Source organism: Arvicanthis niloticus, chromosome 1 (assembly GCF_011762505.2).
Source record: "Arvicanthis niloticus isolate mArvNil1 chromosome 1, mArvNil1.pat.X, whole genome shotgun sequence".
In the NCBI taxonomy this organism is placed as follows: Eukaryota; Metazoa; Chordata; class Mammalia; order Rodentia; family Muridae; genus Arvicanthis; species Arvicanthis niloticus.
In genome coordinates this window covers 155957719-155977105 of record NC_047658.1, presented here as the reverse complement: position 1 = coordinate 155977105, position 19387 = coordinate 155957719, and positions in this window count along the sequence as shown.

Here is a 19387-nt window from a genome sequence, read left to right as displayed (position 1 = left end):
TCTGAGGCTCCCTTTTCACCTCTGTCTTCAATCTCGATTCACAACAGAGGATGAGAAAGCAAAGTACAAAACAAACATGAAAAGTGGGGGAGTGTGAAAAATTCAGATCCCTCAGTGTACAAATTGCAGTAAGTGTACCAGACTGTTGTGTTGGTTGAGTTGATGCCTACAGAATTGTAGGAAGGCTATCAATATGTGGTGTAAAATAGAAAGCCAAAGTAGAAGTACATTTCATACAGCATACTAAGGCCAATGACCAAACGACCATACACTTTAATTAATGAACAAAAGAATTACACATTTTTAAATGACCTCAGCGTCTTTGATACAACCTTCATGGCTTCAAGACAAAATCTTGATTGCTTTCTGCTTTGTTTTGATTATGGGCATTAGTCTACTTGCTTAATTAGTGCACAGAAGAGGCAGTTTTATAGCAAAGCAGTCTAAGAGACAATTTCCGATCTTCAGTGTAGATTCTTTTGCATGAGGTCTTCAGGAAATATTTCTTTGGGTAATTGTAATAATATTCCAGCGTCTATTACCTTGAATTGGCACATGTGTTATTATTTTAAGAAGTCATGAAACAATTTGAATGTCATAAAATTGAAATTAGTATACCCAATATTAAAGAGTGTATCAAATTGTTTAAAGATATTCTGTTAGTCTTAGGAAATAGTTTTCTCTGTTGTTGAAAATTACTTTTTCTTGTAGTTATCTTCTTTTTTCTTCCTCCTCTTCCTCCTCCTCTTCCTTCTCCTCCTCCTTCTGTCTGTCCTCTTTCTGTTTTTTCTCTTCAACATCATCTTCCTGCTCCCAGGCTTGTCCACTCTTCCCTTCCTGCCCCCACCTCCCTCCTGTTCTTTCTCTGTATCACATATTTTATAACAATTCCATAAATCAACTTTCAGTTTTAGCAAAACATCTATTTCTTTAAAATTAAGATACTTAGATAAAGAAACTAACAGGAGCCTCCACTTTTGGTCATAAAAGTGTGTCTTAATTTTTTTTTTTTAATTAAAAAAATATCCTCAAAGAAATGCTTTCCAAAACCAAAACAATTTGCAAATCCCATACAAATAAAATTCCATATAGATTCAGATGGCTGGTTTTTGTTCTTTTTTTAGTGACTTGAATCAGATTACTGAGATGTTGATCTCAAAATAGCTACTTAAAAAATTCTGCACCCTCTGGTCAAAACAGTCCTGTCAAGAGAGATTCTAACACCCTCAAGGTCTGGCCTATTGTGTCCTACCCTGAGTGACTTGTCTCAGAAAGACAAAGTACAGAGGGCATGTTCCACCTGCTTCCTGCCTCTTACAAAGAAGCTGTAAGAGGAAAAGGGTAACTGTGAAGAGTTTTGACATCCGTGGATGAAAAGAAATCTGTGACTGAAAGGCAGCATTGTTAGTATAAATGGAAAACCCACAGACACCTGGGAGGTGACTCTAGAATGCAAATAATTTTCTAAGACATTGTTGTACCCTTTATCTCTGAGCCACCCAGGACAAACAAAGAAAACTCTCCTTTTAGCTACTAAAGTGAGCAAGAGAAAACTCTTTAAACTGTCTTAAAAAAAAAAAAAAAAAACTTCAAATATTATATTATTGCAAAAATCTTAAATGTTTCCAACTGGCTGCAAATAATTGATCATTTGGTTTCCTGTTTGGTATGTAGTTAATCCCATAGATTCAAAGTGAAAGCCCATAAGCAAGCAACTTATTAAAGCAAATTTTTTTTGTTTATATACATGGGCTGTTTCTCCCTAAAATTGGGGTTCAAGAGATCAGCATTTGAAATGGAGACCATAAGGGCTTTTATAGTCCACAAATAAGGCTTTCCAAATGGAGTATTTGGCAGTCAAGTAGGTGGAATTACAGAAGCTCAACATAAGTGTAGGAAGTGGTCATAACAACATGAAACAAAAATTTGGTTGCAAGATGGTCATAGCAAAGTAGTTATAACAACAGGTCTTTATCTCTTTATATCAACCTTTGTAACAAAAACATGGTAGCTATTTCCTGGAAAGACCTACAGAACTGAAAGACCCCCAAAAGGGGACCCTCACCCAAGTCCGGACCTGCACGAACCCAAGGACACACGAGTGACCTTCTTGATGCAATTGCAGAGGAGGTTTAATGACGAGGGCCCTTGGGCTGGAACATATCTCACGCAGGAGATAGAGGTTCTGACCCAGAACCCAGGAAACTTGGGATATTTATGGGTAGGGGTTGGGGAGAGCGGGAAAATTTGGTGCGGTTACATATGATTGGTTGCACTTTCGCACGGCTACACGTGATTGGGCGCACTTTTGCATGGCTACCCACGCAACCCATAATTGGTTGTTTAACAAATTTTGAACATAGCACTGGGAATTAATTAAAATTAAAAATTAAAATTAAAAATTAATTAATAAATTAAAAACCCATAATTGGTTGTTTAACAAATTTTGAACATAGCACTGGGAAGACCGACCAAGGGAGGGAGGGGTAACCAAGAACAGTGGAACATTTCAGAGGAATCCAGCCCAAATGATCTAGAGTCATGTGAAAATCACTCTGCACACTCATTCTTCTCAAAAAATGTGGTTTCTACCATGTCATTGTGTCCTATCCTGCCATTTCAGATTAACTATCTTTATTTTTTCGGCTATAGCCCCACCTAGGTGGCAGCATCTTTATCTGTAGTCAGGAATGTCTTCTTGCCTTGGGCCTTTCCCACCCATAGGTGGGCCTATTGTTTGAGGCTTGATTCAGGGCATTGTATCCTTCACCTGGAATGTGTCCTGGGGTGGTGAAAATCTTACTTTCAGTTCCTCATTCTGGAATCTGCACTTCTGTCTAGGTCTAAGGGCAAAGAAAAAGTCTACATATTTCATAAAATGGCCTTTATAATTTTTCACTCTACAAGAACCATTTGTAGTTAAGGTTACAGGTCAGGCATAGTCCCATCCTAGAGAAACATGTTTAGTCGTAAACAAGAATGAATTTAGTTTGTCTTTACTACAAGATGGGTTTTAAGCTTAAGATGGAGGCAGGCTTGTTCTTCAATGTCTCATGCTGTCCAGCCAGCATATAGTATTGAGTAAGATTGAGAGCAGACTAATTTTGACAGCAAAAATATGCAATTGCAATATATTTACCAGTTGCATACTTAGAAAATTGGTTAAATTACAATGCAACTAAAAAGCATGTTGTATTTTATTCTGAAACAGTTAAAAGACTGACTTATAGAATAATTAACGGCACCAATGAATAACCTAAAAAGTAAATGAATTCAAGTCACATTCATAATCCCTCTCTTATTTTATTACATATTCCACACAAAAGAAGGCATTGCTCTTTCTGCTCGCCAAACACTAAGTTGGCAAATGTACCAAATGTTGATGGAAGCCCCTTCCACTTTTTGATTTAGTAGAGAGAATGCAGAACCTCTTAAAAATGTATTTCTAGAAACTCAGTGCTGATCGTAAATACTAAATACTGCCACACTCTTGACTTTCCCGCTCAGGTTTCACGTGGACTGGCAACATTTTTATCTACTCTGTATTTAAACAAACAAGGTGTTAAGAGGAAAAATGGTAGCTAGCTGCACAAGGGCATCGAGAGAGGGAGTCTTGCCTGCCGCAGTTTTCTTTATTTTCTCGCAAATGGTTACTACATGCTGTAGGGAAGGGATTTGAAAAAAGTTCATAACTGTTTCAATACTTGGCCAGAAAGGTGTCAACGGTCCATATTTCAAGTCACCATAGAAAAATATTAGAGGAAAGCAAATGGCTGTGGCAAAAAAAAATTTGCAAGTCAAATTGCAGCTATTTCTTCTCCCATGCAGCAAAGTGTTCACTTCTGCTCAGGAAGAAAAACTAATAAACAAACAAATAAACCAACAAAGGGAACCCCACATGCTGTGTGACCTTCCATCTACAGTAAGTCTACAGCTGGAGTTAATTGTTGCTCTAAAGCACCATTGTTTTCCTTGCAATCTGATCCAATGAATGTTTTCAAATACTTTCAGTGTATTTGTAATTTCCTGGACTTCTCTTAGACTTGTTTGCAATCTGGCTGCTAAGGCTACATTTATAATGAAATACTGGTGTGCTAATATTTACTGGATATTGTTTGTTTGCATTTTTTTTGGAACTTGAGTGGCCCTGCACTTAGAGTACAGCAAGAGTCTGAGCGCCGGGAAATGTCCTCTTGAGGATGTTTTCTTTCTCAAAAGTACCTTAGGTTTGCATCATTTCCTATCAACATGTGTTATAAATGCCGCCTAGAAATGATTCAATGTCCCAAGTCAACTGCATCAGTGGTGAGCTCATCATTTGAAATACAGAAAAAGTGGACATAAAGATGATGGAAATGACTGAGATGGACACTGTTTAGTGATACCACAGAGTATCCCAGAACTCTGCACATGAGTGGGAATGTATTTTCAAAGCATCTTCATCCTGTGATGAAAATCAACTTGGTTCCACACAAAGAAACCTTGGTCGGGAGGGAAGCGGTGCTATATCAGAGGTGAGAACGGGACCCCATGTAATCCTGTAAATGCCATTATTACGTTGTTTCACTTTATACTATTAAAAACTTTATACCTCTTGGCTAAATTTTATAGTGCCAGAAGGTGCTGTGCACACTACAGGAAGAGAACAGTAATAAAGAATCTTACCAAACTGCAAACCCTGAGAGCTACAATAACAACTGGCCTGGCAAGACATGCCTACATGTGTAAGAGTGCCGAGGAATTCAACATCCACTTTCTGACTGGATTTAAGGCCTGCTCCATAAATTGAAACTCAGAAATGGTACCATTATCAGGGCCAAAAGACTGTGGTTAGATAAGTCATAGGTTCTAGGAAGAAACTTATTATTATTGCTCTGGTAAATGACCATAGTTTTATAACTTATGGGTTATACACATAGATTTGTGCCTCTCTCAACTCTCATCACAGAAGTTTTGTTTGTTTTTTTTAATTTTGTTTTGTTGTGTTTTGCAGTAGATGACAATTAACAGGAGACTTACAACTGGCCAAGGTACAGAGAATGAGAAACTGTAGAATGCATAACCTTAATGGGCCGTCTATATTACACTCCTTTCTAGGTGCAGAAACTATTGAGGAGGTGAACCCAGCAGATTGTAAGAGCCAGAGGATATTGTTGAATACAAAGAAAAAGTGGTGTACAGACACAACAGAGCAATTGTACAGGTGATGTCACAACAGTTGTGACATCATGTCCAAGATCAGCGAAAGCCCAAGAAAACTCCCACATGGAGAGGAGAGCTTGTTACACACCCTCACCCCTGGTCAAGGTTCTACTGGTAATTGATAGCTGCATAGACCGGGAGTTTTCTTTAACGATGGATGTGGTCTCTTGTAGATCAACCGCACTCCAGGGGAAGGCCACAGATTCAAGGGTATATTACCAGTACAAATTGTATTTCATGAGTTTACAAAAGAAACAGTTAGTAGAAGGAGGGTTAATCAGGGAAGATCTGGAGAAAAAGATGGCTATGGTAAGAATATACAAAAACGTTCTCAAAGAACTAAGAAAATAAGAACATAGAAAAGAAATATACTCCTTTAGCCAAGGAACAGACAGAAAAGTAATGCCAGAAAGGATGAGGAAGGATAGAAGAAAAAGACATGAACAGAAGGGAAACTCTCACCTTTGTCTTTTGCACACAATCTCCTTGAAATGTCACCAATAAAACAAGGAGACAGGAACAGAAACTTCAGATTTTTAGGTCTCAGGTGTGAACCAGTATCAATAAGGATAACACTATGAATCACATACTGCCAGGCAAGCATCACAGAGAGCTGTTGGAAGTGAAGGGGCCTGAAGAGGAGCATTACACTGGAACGCAGTCAGTCTGTGCAGGCCAGTGACTTTGATAATAAAAATTCTCATTTGCCAATGCCTCGTCACGATATCTCTCTCCTGCTCACCCAAAAGACTAGTCGTACTCTTCAAAGGCCTTCTCCAATTCTCCTGTTGATCTCTATTTACTTAATCCTGATAGGATAACAGGATGCAATATTTAAATAACTTTACTCATGTGGAGCTCTGTAAAGTGATCACTGACTACTTGGGAGTACAAACTGCTGATTTTAAATGTGTTGAGCTCAGTTTCAAATGATACATTTGCTTAGATCAGTTCCCTATGAAAATGGAAGTCTGAGGCACTGACATGTCTGCTGACAGTTTATTTTGCAAGTCATTCCAAAAAGACAGAATGAAAGAGAAATAAATGTGAGATGGAGATGTGAGGAAGAAAAAAGCCAAAACGTGTGTGATAGAGGTTGCTGCAGCGTAAAATAAGGGTCTGGGTCTTCTCAGATGCCGAGATGCATGGCAAAAGCCTCAGAGCTTTGTGTACTGGATCTGTCCCCTTATTGACAGATTGTACTGAGTGGATCGTCTGAAAACACTATTTATTGCGCTATTGTCTGTGCATTATACCTTTCTTGGACTGGCTGGTGTTCTGTGATGTTGAAAAGCTCCCTGAAGCAGAGGAATAGAGCAAGCCTGTCTTTAGGTTGTTTCGTATCAGAATGAGCAGAAATGTTCACCACTGTGGCGTTAGCAATCAGATTTAGGCCAAACAGAGAATATGAGGCATACAGAAAGCATAAGTAATAGTCACTGGTAATTATAGCTCTGAACTTCTTGGGCTCAACACAATACAGTTCTCTTGAAAATTATACCAGAAATGAGGTATAAGAAAGCACTAAAAATACATGCTAGAGGCCACACTCTTACCGGTTGTAAGAGACTGTGGAATTCAGCAATCTCTTCTGCTATCAGCATATTCAACTTATGTTTTAAAAGACATCATATCTAACAAAAGTCACCAAGTCCCCTAATGGATTTCTTGTGTTCTAGAAACATGATACCTTGTGGCACTGCAACCATAATGCAAATATGGATCAATAGTTATTGATTTGATAAAATTGAAGGTTGTTAGACATAATTCTGAGCACAGGAAAGGAGAAGTGAATATGAAGTATCACCCCTAACCAAGAAGGTACTTACAGCTGATATCATTTGGAAAGAAGAAGTCAGTTTTCTCCAATGGAGTGTCACTGGACATATCAGTCATGCTCCAGGAAAGGCCCCAGGAGTAGTTGGCCAGCAAAAATGATCTTCACATTTGTTTGCTTGTTCTTTTTTCATGGCTGTGCCTTTATTTGTTTTTGTTTTTTTTTTTAAAAAAAATTATTATTTTCTTACATTTTTTTTATGATTTTTGTTGTTTATTTTAAGAGACAGTGAAGAACAAAAGAGACCATGATTTGAGTGGGTAGGAAGATCAAAAATTAAGGGAGGGGAAAAAAACATCATTGAAATATATTATCTAATTTTTAAAGTTAACATTAAAGAGTTTGAATAATCCAAAGTGATAACATCCCAAAATGAAAAGAACTTTTGTATAACAATTAATAAAAGGTCAATAATCTAAAAGAGATTAAGATGCTATAAATTCTGCATAGCTTACTGCAAAATAGTTTGTTGTAAATATTGGAGGGGAAAAAGAGAGGGAGAGGGAAAGAAAGGGAGGGAGGCGAGAGAGAGAGACAGAGAGAGAGAGAGAGAGAGAGAGAGAGAGAGAGAGAGAGAGAGATTCCGAAAAACAGAAACTAAGCCTTAAGGATGCTCTTCTTAAATCTTAGTAGAACCTTTAACAGGCCACCCTAGTAGATTCCATGTAACTCAGTACAGGGGAAATTAAGTGAGTTATGTCATTATGGAGCAATTATTACTTTTCTTTTATTGTATAATAATGCCCCAATGGGTTTGAAGTAATATTGCACAATATTTCATGTTGAGCAATACTCCGTGTCCACAGCTCAGGCGTTCAGTGCATACTCTAATAGTACATAATAACGCTTTTATAAAGAGGACCTCGAGAAAACATGGTGAGGCACATCTAGGCTAAGTGTCAAGGCCAATAGTAATACTTATTCTCCACTCATCCAGAATGTATCTAAGACAATATCTTTAACTCCACACAAACTAATGAGGGACTCTACAATCGGCATCTTAGAGTTGGCCCATGTCGCCAGTCATGTTGGCATTTCTTTCATTCCTCATGTCTTTTAGGCTCCGCTGTGGGGAACCATGGAGAAAACCTTTGAATACCAAGCCTCTGCTTAATCTACCGTAAGAAGACTTCTCTACGTTCTTGGCACGAAGGCCACCAATTCAAGCAAGTTAGCAGACCCAACCAAGCGAGTGGCATAACCAAGAGTCTCTACCCGATGGAGCACCCCTAGAGCTCTCCCTCTCGTTCCTCTCGGCTGTGAGGGGGTCCGGCCCACAATGCCCCCCGTCTTAACTCTAACTCTTCTGCAGCTCCCAGCAGCGCCTAGGAGTCCAGGGGTTGAGACCAGTTGATCCCCATATGCCTTCTTGTCCAGGGGTCCCCATCCAAGAGCTCTGTCTCCGCGGGTCTCAGACTGAGGTAGGTCTTCCCACGCCTGGTGCTGCGAGGAGTAAACTCAGTCAAATTCCCATGCACTTCTGCCTCCCTGAGCCATGGCAGATGTGCTGGAACTACAACGCAGCCCAATAGGGCCCACGCCCACGCCCACACACGAGAGCTAACAGCCCCACACTATCCCTCACATCTTCACATCTTCGTCTGTAAACCTCTTGTGAGCCTATGGGAGCAGTGGACTGACAGAACTCAGAAGGTGGTGAATGTCCATTGAATGAGACCTCTTGTGAATTCATTGATAGTGAAAGTTACTTTGTTATAACTGGACTTTTGACTGCCTTATGGGTACTTTTCTCTTCCACCCTTCTCCACCCCTCTGCTTCTTCCCTTTCAATGCCTTAATACTAGGGAGGAAAAAAAAAAAAAAAAAGGTTAGATGGGAAACAGGGCAATGCTATCATTAGACTAGCTCCTGCTCATTAGGGACATCTAGCCCCTTGGGAAAGTTTGATCTTTGCTATCAGGATACCTAATTTCTTCTTCTTGCCTCTTTGTGCAGGACCACTTAATAAACCCCAAGAAAGCACAATTACCTACAGCCAACAATAATTAGCTGCAACCAACTACCATCCAGCCAATCAGCCCCCTTCTATCAGGGTTCTAACATTTATATACCCTCTGAAAAGTCTCCAAAATTCCAAATGTCATACACTCACAAAAAACTATCTGCAGCGAACAAAGTCACGGCCCTGCTAAAGCATGAGGCAAATCATAGTTATGGGCTATGAGATAGCCCCATATCCCATACCTAGAGTTCAAATGAAAATCTATTCCTGTACTATTTCTGTGTTTTTAAGAAACCAAAACTCTTACTACACTTTGTGTACATACAAATAAATTAACAGTTTTCCTGGCTTGGATATTCTAAATGTTTTTCAGAACATCCAGAAGTTGATGTATGTTCCAACTTTACGCCAATTCATTTTCTATTCTCAGTGAAGAGTTTTATGTCTAGAAGTAGCCCATTGTGTTCAACAGCTTCTGGTCAGCATTACACAAACTGGAGTTATTTCAGAAAAAGGAACCTTGGTTGAGACAATGTCCTGACTATAATGTCCCATGAACAGGCCTGTGGTGCATTCTCTTGTTTGAAGATTTGTGATAGAGGGCCAAGTTTGCTACAGGCAATGTCGTGCCTGGGATGGTGGTTCTTGGTGCTATGAAGATCTGTTTGCAAGTGAATGAGGAGTAAGCCTCCCTCCGTGGCCTCTGCTTCAATTTCTCCCTCCAGGTTCCTGCCCTGAGTCCCTGCCCTGATGTTACTGCATGATGGATTGTGACTGGGACATGAGTGATAGTTCAAAGAGACTCTCAAAATGACCAGTTCTCTTTCTTGGTCTCCTGTTTATGTTTTGAGGTGTGGGATCCCAGCCTGATGCTCCATTTATCACACCTGTCTGCAGTTATACTTACCTACCATGATGGTGATGAACTGTTATTCCTCTGGATCTGTAAGTTCAAATAAACCCTGTGTTTTACCACAGCAATAGACACGTGACTAATATAACCACTAATCTCTATAATGTCCAGCATCATAGTGCTTGAGATTTCTCTGTCTAGATGGAGATGATTTTAGGTGCTTATAGTTTACTCTTGCTATTATTGTATAATTCTGTGGATCATAGAACCAGTTTGAGATCCTGGCAACTGGTAAAGAAATCAGTACCAATTACTTTCACCTATCTTACATATCCATATTAAAAAGTATTTGAAGACATGGGTAAAGAATGAAAAGAGTAGACATATTCATGCAAAAAGAGAGATACACTACATACATGATGCATAGGCGACTGTACTATTAAGGCCATAGTTTAGTATAGCATGGAAAAGAAATTGTATTAGTAGGCAGTACATACAGGGTAATCCAACAGAGGCCTTGTATGTTTACTACATTAGTAGAAAACTAAACATTACTTAGTATGATGATTTCCTAAAAGAAGATTAGATGTTGGGGGAAGGAATGTAACATAATACTAATGCTAAAAATACTAATGAACTAATAAAATAATACATTATATATTATATTAAATAATATATAAAATATATTACATATTATATTAAATAATAAAATTTATGCTATATAAAATAAAAATAAAAATGCTAACTACTAGCATACATTTTATCTTTTTCTCTTAATGAAATGTTAACAGTTATCTAAATATCTTTATTCAACATCAATATCTGAATATATTGTTCCTGGGTTATTAATATTCTTTTTTCCCAAACATCTAATACTTTATTACTAATACTAATAACCCATGGACAATATATTCAGATGTTAGTGTTGAGTAAAGATATTTAAATAATTGTTAACATTTTGTTAATAGAAAAGTGGTTAGAAGAAAGGGAAACATGTGGTTGCAACAGATAATTATAAAACTACAGAACAAACAAACAAACAAAAACCACTTTAGCATGTGAAGATAAAACCAAAGTAAAAATAGAAGACTTTGATTTGAAATAAAAACAATTTGGCCTCAGTTGAATAAATTACTAGCTAATGAAGTAACATGTCAGAGGAAAACATCTAAACTCAAATGGTGAGGAAAAAAATGGCATGTTAAGGGAGGGTACGAGACCTTTCAACTCCTGTAAAAAGTACTATAGAGAGAGGAGACAGGGAAGGTGGAAGGAGTTAAGAAAGAGCTATAATGGCTTGGAATGTCTTGAAACTGACAGAGGAACTCAACTCATTCAGTTTAGGTCAATAGTTCACAAAGAGAAGAAACACAAACACACAGACACATAAACACACAGACACATAGGCATGCACACACACATACACACACACACTCATTCACACACACACAAATCACAATTAGGCACATCATAGTTAATTTTCAGATCATCAAATTTGAACATACAAACGAATACCTTTAAAGCTGCTAAAGAATCTCCACATGTTATTTATCAAAGAAACATCAATAGAACTGTTGTCTGGCTACTAAACAGGACTATGAAATTCAGAGAACAATAAAACAACATGTTTGATTTTTCTTTTTTGTTTCATTTTGGTTTGGTTTGTTGTTGTTTTCTTATGTTTGGTTAGTTGGTTTTGTGGGGTTTTTGGTGTTCTTTTAAATCAATTTTATGTATATGAATGGTCTATTTGCATATACAGCTGTGTGCTAGAAAAGGGCATCAGATCCCATTATAGATGGTTATGAGCCACCATGTAGTTACTAGGAATTGAACTCAGGACCTCTGGAAGAGCAGCCAGTGCTCTTAACTGCTGAGCCATCTCTCCAGCCTCTTGTTTTGGTTTTTGAAACACTAGAGAGAAAAAAGAATTTCCATCTTGAACTCCATACCTCATGAAAGTATTCTTCACCAGTAAGGGCAAAATAAGGACTTTTTAAAGACAAACAAAAGCTAAGTGAATATCTACTTTTGCCCAAAATGCATGCAATATGAAAGGAAGACCTTTTCAGGCTGAAAAAAAAAAAAAAAAAAAAAAAAAAAAACCATTCCCAAAATATGCTTAGCCCACATGAATAAATGAAGGCTGACAGAAACTATGGGTGATTATAAAATGATACAAATGTTTTGGTATCATTTAGGCAATGGTAATTACATCTTATGTGATACATAGAAAAAGGCACTATATGTAGTAGTAAAATCAAAATGTTTACAAGGGTTAAAGAGAGTATTTTTAAGATTTTTCATTAATCTGTAAATGATAAATATATGGTCAGTGATTAAACAAATAGATACATACAATGTATTCAATATAAGATCAGTATAATCATACAAAACAGACAACTCAAAATACTCATTTAATACTCCTTTTCTAGTTAAGAGTGGAAGGAAAAGAAGTCATAATGTGAGCATGATGGCCCTCTGTGTCCTTGAAACAAGAGAACCCCTGGATTGTATGCATCACCTTTGCTCCCTATAGCCCTTAGTAACTTAGAGTTCCTTTTGGTAGTTTGAGTACCCTGGCATCCATTTTAGCCAGATCCTGTATTCAGGTTCTTTTAAAAGTTATCTGATAAACAGCTGCAGGTTTGTTTAGAGAAAGGTTGTAGTATGCCTCAGTTTGACTGTCAGTGGCATCAGGATATTTAGTAAAAAAGTAATTGGCCACTTATGAAATGAATGGGAGCTGCATTTGAACATAGGAAGGGGGCTGCTTTATTCTTCTACTCAGACTCCTGAGCCCCAGCTTCCTCAGAAGTTGTCATTGTTCCATTTATTCAAGTCAGCCATTGTTAGTTGCCTTGATCTTACCCAAGAACCTCAGGCTCAGGACCCATTACTATAGATTTCTGAAGGAAAACTCAGCCTAGTTACTATTTTCATATACTTATCTATTTAAAAATTGCCATTGCCCTTAACTCAGATGGTAATGTTCCCCAACTGATTGCTTCTAGTTCTGTTGACAGCAAGGAGCTCAGGGCGATGTCAACCTTTCCACTGGCACCAATGCTCTCTTAGAGATGAAAGTCGCCATACCCAAGGCCATATGCTATACTTCTTCCAAATCAGAAGGTCCCAATGTAAGGCTCTGAGGAACCTTAGCTTACAAGGGATGCCCTGAATGAACAACACAGAGCTAAGGATTGATGCAAAAGCAAGAGGAATTTTATTGTTTCAGCATGCTGGGGTCATTCTGCATCCAAAAAGAGAGGTGGTGACCCTGGACTGCTCATTTGGTCCATTTTAATACAGTTTTTAAGGGTAGACTAGAGAAACAGTGACTATGCACAATGTGATTGCAGAACAGGGTGACTTTTAAACTGAGGGAATGAGGTGGCAGGGACTTCCCTTGGTCAATGGTGGCCAATGGTCAGTCCCCACCCCCTGTGGTCTAAGAAATGTTAATTAGCCTCTCTCTTCCTAAGGGACAAGTGTTCCAAAGTTCCTAAGCTTCTAACTTCACGAGGAGGAATCTTCACAGGGATTTATACTCTGGTCACAAGCCTGACACCCCCATGTAAGAGCCCGGCTGCACAAAGCACTAATTGTAGAGATTGGGAATTGTTTCCTCTGATGTTTTTCTAATGGTGAACGCTGAGTCTAGTTTTCTGAGCAATACACATTTCATTGAAAGGCCTCTTTGTACCAAGAAGAATTTCAATCTTTTGTGCCACTGCCTGTTTATAAGTCACTGTTTCTTGTAACTGTTCCTTGTCCCAGCAATTGAAAAGTAACTAAGAGAGAAATTGGTATGAGGAAGTGAGCTATTGTTACAGGCCTGACCATAATAGTTTCTTGAGGAATATGGAAGGCTTTGTGACTTTTGACTGGGAAAGTATTTGAACACTATAAGCAGGCCTTAGCAGACCATCCAAGCAGCAGCTTGAAAGATTATAATACTGTGAGCAATGTGGACTATGGAGGCCCAGCTCAAGTGGTTTTAGAGGGGAGCCATTTTTGAAAATAGGATAGAGACTGTTATGGCCTTATCCTACAAATCTGCCTGAGTATAAATTGAGCAGTTTTAGATATTATAACATTAGTCATGAGGTTATTGATAATCACCCTTACTTGGGCCTTCAATGAAAAAGAGGAAATGGAGCAAAAATAAGTACAAAATATAAAATGTGAAGGAAGAAACAGAACCAGGAGAATTAACCTTAGAGGGAAATGTGTCCCGATCAAAATAAAGAGAGGTCAGATTTAAGATTCAAAAGGAATAAAGGCAGGGATGCTCTCAGTCTAGGATCCAGCCAAAGCAGGCTTTCTACTAACATAGGAAAGGTCTGAGGAATTTTATTTCCCAAAAAGGGAGCGACAAAGGAAAGCTTATGCAAATGTGACTCAAGGAGGCCAGGTTCTACCCCAAACAGGTAGCTAAACTTGGCAATTTCCTCTATGGGGCTCTGTTTTTGCAATTATAATGATTACAAGACAAGAGCAAAGGAGTCATGGAATTTTCCTCTTTGGTTAAGGAAAATCACTAACGCCAGACAGATGACAGAGGAGAGCTTGCTTGGAGGTCCTGAGATGTTAAGGTATATAGCTGTGAAACTGAAGCCCAGACTGAATTGGAAACTCTTAAGATGTTTTAGGTGGCAGAGCCATGAGGCATCTGACAAGAGGAGCTACAGACAGGGAGAAGTGTGCTTCAGTCAGCAAAGCTGGAAGGGCAGAACAGTCAAAGCTGGTCATTATCAGATATGGAGCTACAGTATATGGAGTTTGTTGTGCTGAGTTCTGGTCTTGTTTTGTTCCAGTAGTTCCTCATTACACCCCCATTGCCCACCCCACCCCCAATAGTAATATGTATCTAGTGTCATTGCATATTAAAAGTACACAACTTGATTTTGATTTTATTTACAATGGTGATATTACTTTGAGTCTCTGAAGAGTCTTTGGACTTTTCAACCATGTTGAAACTGTGAAATACTATGGGAACTTCCTAAGTTGAACTAAATGCATTTTGCATTATAATATGGACATAAGCCCATGCATGGAATAGAATGTGGTGGTTTGAATGAGAATGGCTTCCATAGGTTCATATTTTGAAGCTTGGTGCCCAATTGGTGGATCTGTTTGGGAAAAATTGAAGGGTGTAGATTCTTTTAGAGGTGTGTCACTGGGGACAGGCTTTGTAGTTTCAAAGGATGTGGCCCAGTCCCAGTTTGCCCACTCCTTTCTACCTCATTATTGTCAGTTAAACATCAAGCTATCAGCTGCTGCTCCAGCACCATGCCTGCCTTCCTGATGCCATGCTCCATACACTATAGATTCTAATCCTCTGCAACCATGATGCCCAAATTAAATGGTTTCTTTACATGGTGCCTTGGTCATGGCATCTTATCATAGCAGTAGAAAAATAAGCCTACCTGCTAGTTTGGGAATCTAAACCTACTTACTTTGTTTACACTTTTTAAAGAAAGCTAAAAAGCCATAAAACCTTATCTTTATCACCAACCTTACCCCCATGTTATCAAAACATATAAACTAAACCACTTCTTCTAATTTCACCTTGTTATACACAGTTTACTACAGGTAAGATTATTGGGTATTGTGAAACCTCACACATCAAAACTTATCAATGTTTGCTTAATCTAAATGAGGACAAATATGTAAAGAGTGAATCATTAAGTTCCAGAGCCCTTCTCCTGAGAATGTAGCCTCTAGAAGCAAATCTGAGGAAACTGTCTTTGTACAAGTATCCTGTCAGAAAGCGTCACAGAAAACTTTGTGTAAAGGGAAATGTGAAGCAAGTTGAAAAGAAAAAGACGAAGAAAAATTTAAGGAACAGTGCTCCAAAAGTTCTATTGAGGCCAAGACAACTCAATTGCCAGTTCTCCAGATACTCCCGAGAAGCACTAAGAAAATTCCCCCTAGGGATTCAGATATAACCAATAAGCATGAGCATGTCCACTTGTTAGGAATTGCCTCTGGAAAGAAATTAAATCCTTTGCACTGTAGAGCTTTGCAAAATTATGTGAAGTGAACCAATTTCCCAATTATAGGAAAATTCTCTGAGCTTGGGGAGAAAGAAAGAAAGAAAGAGAGAGAGAGAGGAGAGAGAGAGAGAGAGACAGAGACAGAGAGAGACAGAGAGAGAGACAGAGAGACAGAGAGACAGAGATACAGTGATACAGAGAGAGACAGAGAGACAGAGACAGAAACACAGAGAGATATCATTTGGAAATAAATCTTTTCATATACATAAAACTGCCTTCCAAAACTCTGAAATCAAAATCAGTCCACAAAATGAGCACTGTACATAACACAAATGAATGTATGATACAATACAATGTGTGTTAGATCATTCTCAACCAAGGAATTCCAGGAAAGTGTTAAAGTTAAAATTTACACAGTAATAGTATATTGAGGAGGTAGAGAAAGTGATGACAATGCGTTTATTACTAAAACTCATGAATATAGGATTAATGTTGACCAAAGCATTAATTAAATTAACTGTAAGTTAACTAGAGTTATTTACAGTTAGAGGGAGTGACTGAGAGGCGGCATATAACAGCAAAGTGAAGAGCCTGTTCAGAGAAGAGGAGAGTTTTTGCTTCCTCTCTGCAATCATGTCTCTCAAGATGGCTCATGGGCTGCTACTTTCCTGAATTTCTAAGTTGCGTCAATAGCCCTGGGAATTTGTTGTAAAGCCATCCATCCATCCATGACTTGTGCCTATTCTGCCTTCTTAGCATAATGGACATATATTGACAGAATGGCCCTAACATAAGGAGACCAAACCAGTTTAGAGTTTTAGGTGGAATGACTGTAAGAAACAATGGTTCTTTTAAATAACCATATAGAGCCAGGGTAACAGGTCATGCCACAATTATATTCCAGCACATTTACTTCTTTTAGGGTCTAAGTACTGATATTTGTAGCACATAACATGCATAGTTAGAAAAATAATAAATAGATGACAGATAAATGATAGATGATACAGATAGACAAGAGGATAAATAGATGAATAGTAGAAGATAGTAGATGATAGATGATATATAGATATATGTAGATAAATGGTAGATAGATAGACAGATGATAGTGAATGGATAGATATTTATAGAAAAATGATAGATGATAAATAGTTAGATAGATAGATAGATAGACTAATAATGTCATTTTCACTACACATAATTTTAACCATTATATAGTAACTCTGTTCTCATCAAGAAATAAATGTCAAAGACTTGAAAAAAGAGTAAAGTTTATGTTATTTCTATTTTTTTCCACTTACTTTATTTTTGTTATTTAGTAAGATTTTTTCCCCCTTACTTCTTAACCTTTATGATTTCTGGCACAAGAAATCTACAAATGATACCCTTCAGAAGAGAATCTATGTCAAGGCTGTTTGTGGGATAGCCCCAGCATCACTCCATCTAAACAGGATTCTACCAGAATCCTGTTTGGCACAATGTAGGGCAAAGGGCTTTTAGTTTGCCCCTCTGTTTTCTATTCTTTTCTTATTGCTTCTAGGGATTGAACCTTAGATATTGTGCATGCTGATCAAAAATTCTACTAATGAGATAATCTGTGATCCCGAAAATAATTGTCAAATTGTTATAAAAGGTCTTGTTAAATAATGATGGCAATTGAAAACATAATCATTCAATTGCAAATTCTTTCTGAACTTGACATTAGGTCTGTTTGTTACCAAGAACCATATCTGAGATGTATCCAAAATGAGGATTGCTGCTTTCTGACACAGAGAATATTTGCTCGATAATCTTTTGTTGTAACACAGTACAAGCTAGATTAGGTCTGACATTTAACACAGAGTGCAATTTCAGCAATGTGAATGAAGTCATCAGCATGTCAGTCCTTCCATGTTTCCATACTTTCTGTTTTTTTTTTATTAACTCAAGAGAGGATAGCAACCAACCTTAACTCTCAGGAAAAACAAAATGGTTGATCGGCACAGTGAAGGAAGAGGTTGTCAACCCTAAAGATTATAGCTTCTCTTTTTAACTCCAAGGCTCAGCATGTTTCCCTTAAGCCCTTTAACTATGGTAGACTGCTGTACCCTCTGATTTCACTTCACTTTCCAAACTGAGGAAAGTGTCACTGTGGCAGTATTTGAGACCTACTGAGATGAACAGTTCTGCTTTGTATTTGCAAATATCCCCAATAATCAAATGTAGAAGTTATAAAATACAATGTAGAATCCCTTATAGATGGAGTAAGAAACTTCAAATCAAATCCTTCATAAAGATAACTACCTTTACTACAGAGTGATCACAGTTAAGCTCTTTAGAACTCTACAAATTGACTAAAAGCAGCAGAACTTTTTCTAGAAGGAGCTAAAATATTGGACATGGATTATATAGATTTTAAATAGATCACCTGTGGATATGGGAAAAAGCTTAAAAAGGTAATGCCTAAAATATGTCAATAATTACATTTGAAAAGAATATTGATAAATGATTCGTTCTCTGAAAAGAACTGAGAGCAAATCATGGTAAATAAAGCTGAAGAATTTTAACATCTAAGTACTGTCCAGGAAATAATAAAGGAGCAAACTTAGGTTAACATGAGGACCTTTGATGGGATTTTAGTAATAATTATGAAAGAAATAACACAGAAAAATATAAGTATGAGAAAATAGAGATACCAGAATAGTAAATATTTCCTATTGAAGTCCAAGCATTCAATAGAACAAATGAAAAGCAGTATGATTATAGATGTACAGCCACAATACTAATATGATATAACAATACATTATTTATTTACTAAATAATAGATTCTTAAGATAAATACACCTGTAAATATGAACTTTACAAAGCACACAATAAATTAAATTAACAATGCAGATGCTTTGAAATGAAATAAATAGCAAAAGAACAAACAAACCAGCAGACATTGACATGGAAAGAAAGCTAGACATGCAAGTAACACTCATTGCTATAGGTAGAGAAAAAATGGCATGTCATAAAAATTACCTCTAAGAAGCAGTGCTGCAAAGATGTATACAAATGTTGAAAAATGAAATCATGTTTCTTTTCCCCACCCAATTAAAAAAAATCAATTAAAATGGATGGAAGGCCTTAATACAAGTTCTAAAAATGCTGGAGAAAATACAGGGAAAATACAAGGTATTGGCATAGCCAAGGGCTTCCTGAAAAAATGCTCTAATACGTCCAGTGACATTGAAAGAATTGATAATCCGAATTGTACAGTTTCAAAGCACAGGAAAAGAAACGATTGGCAGAATGAAGAAACCAGCTACAACATATCATTGTCAACTATATGTCTGACAGGGAATCACTAATAAGAATCTATAAGAACTCAGGGAAATTAGACACCAAAAAGTAAACCATCTAGTCAATAAATGGGCAAATAAATTGAACAGAGTTCTGTAACAAAGAGATAGAAATGGCCAATAAGTGTACACACATTTGGTCAATGTCCTTAGCCACCAGGGAAATGCAAATTGAAGGATTTAATACATTTGGATTCCATTTCACCCCAG